General features: G+C 46.7%; 1 non-coding gene across 1 annotated transcript; it reads right to left on the bottom strand.

Moving 5' to 3' along the window:
• Nucleotides 1–891: 891 nt before the first annotated feature.
• Nucleotides 892–965, bottom strand: TRNAT-AGU (transfer RNA threonine (anticodon AGU)). The gene has a single exon. It is a non-coding gene; the product is annotated as a tRNA-Thr (tRNA).
• Between the last annotated feature and the right edge of the window lie 1,105 nt (nucleotides 966–2,070).

The raw sequence follows: 2,070 nt of genomic DNA, 5'->3' as shown, positions 1-2,070 counted from the left end.
CTGGCTTCAGTAACACAGTTATATCTGCAGCTCTGGACACATTATGACAGTGGTGGCCTCCAACCAGGGGGGAAAAAAACTGCATATGTTGCCACTAGAACTTGATACAAAATATGAGATGTGACTCTGATAACAGGCACAGAACTCTAGATGAACCCTCCGGAACCAGACACCTTACACTACAGGCGGCCACCAGATCAGGAGACAGTGTGCCAGTTGCAGTCCTTAGAAGTAACAACAATGCGCCTGGTGAGGTCTGGAAACATTTTGTGGAACTCCAGACAGAACAGTGTGTACTTGACACAATACCCTAAGTGATCTCTGCAGAACTAGACACAACTCTTCGGAGGGGCTCCAGGCTTGGGCCACAGTAGGTTGAATTGGTCTCGAAAGTGGGGAGAAATTGTCCAGGCGAGACAGCACGGTATAGATACATTACTCATTTGGAAATGTACAAATTATTAGACATAAGGTCTTACTTGTGCTGTGCACAGTGCCTGATTGTAAAAGAGCTTCAGCTTCCACCTGGTTTTTATTACCGCTCCCTCTGCACCCCAACATTTATATTGGACTACTCACCATTTTATCATGTATGTGAAGCTTGCAACGCCGCTGCCTGTGCTGTAACCATCTGTACTCTAAAGCTATATCTACACTGCTGCCTGTGCGTTGCCTGTTCTTGAGGCAGTGAAGCTCGAACCTCCTCGGCCTGTTCAGTAACAGTGTTGAGCAATCAACCATCAAATACATGTTTAGATTCTAAACAGTATTACCGTATATCTGTGGATAATTATAATAAAAGTAGCAGTAGGGTTTGGAGACAGTTCATCTTTGTTAATTTTAAGACAGCAGTCTTCTTTAGTCTGTTCAGAATGTGTATGAAAAAAGTTGAGGCACTGCTGAGATTCGAACTCAGGATCTCCTGTTTACTAGACAGGCGCTTTAACCAACTAAGCCACAGCGCCACCATGTACTCTCTGCTTTTGAAGTCCCGTGTCACTGGAACGGGGTGTACATTTTTTAGTATACAACCCTGCTTTTGTCCACCGACTCTCCACAAGGAGAACAAAACCTGATATAAGAATAGGAAAACTGCAAATAGAGTGATGAAAAACGTGTATCAATGAAGTGCTTTACGTACATTCCTTTAACTAAACGAGAGTACAATGATTTAAAGGTCACCAATATATACAAGATAATTTAATGATGTCTACATAACCCATGTGCTCTTTCCTTCACCTCTCGTCACCTCTGGACACCTCACAGAGAAACAGAGGAATCGTCACTCCTGGAGAGACAGGGTCACCGAAAGTCAATTACCCATATTTCGCCAACCCTTAGTCCAAGCTCTGTTTCCATTCTTTCCATCTAACTGTGCTCAACCTTTATCCCTTGCATTATATATTTTATAGAAAACTTGCCTTTGTTGTAAATTCCCCAAGGGTCTTCATTTTAACACCTGTGTCCGCTATCTATCACACCTGATCAGATTAATTGGACAATAAGCTTGATCATATGCTGATGACAACCAAATCATTACTAGATTAGAATGGATTGCCCCAAAGTCATCAATCAGACTGAAAGGTGATGAACTCAAAATACTTCAATGGATGAAGTCCAACTTGTTGAAAATCAATGCAGGTAATACCAAGGACACCCCCGCGCCGCCCGGCCACCAGCTGTTGCGTGTGCCCTCCGCCTGCCTGCCGCTGCTCTGAGCCGTTCTGAGCCTTCCCGCCTTCGGGCCACGCCCCCCGCCGCCGCTCGTAGTTTCCTGCATCCCTGCCATTCTGTTGCTTCGTTCTGATATTGTACTGTATTTTTGTTTAAATACTTTGTTTTCCTGTGCTAGTATTGTTGTCCCCCCATGTGCTGTTGTCCCCTGCGCCCACCCGCCCCGCTCCCCGCTTCCCGCCACCGGGAGTGTGGACACGCCCCCTTCCTCCCCGCTCCCGCCTCCCAGCTGCTCCTCCCTCCCTGCACTTGGCCATAAATGGCGACCGTGCGACGCAGGTGAGTGTGACCTATTCATAGGACACTCCCGCGCCGCACGGCCACCAGCTGTCGTGT

This window comes from Lissotriton helveticus, chromosome 12, assembly GCF_964261635.1.
Source record: "Lissotriton helveticus chromosome 12, aLisHel1.1, whole genome shotgun sequence".
Taxonomy (NCBI): domain Eukaryota; kingdom Metazoa; phylum Chordata; class Amphibia; order Caudata; family Salamandridae; genus Lissotriton; species Lissotriton helveticus.
Note: the sequence above shows the minus strand (reverse complement) of the source record. Positions and strands in the feature narration are given on the sequence as shown.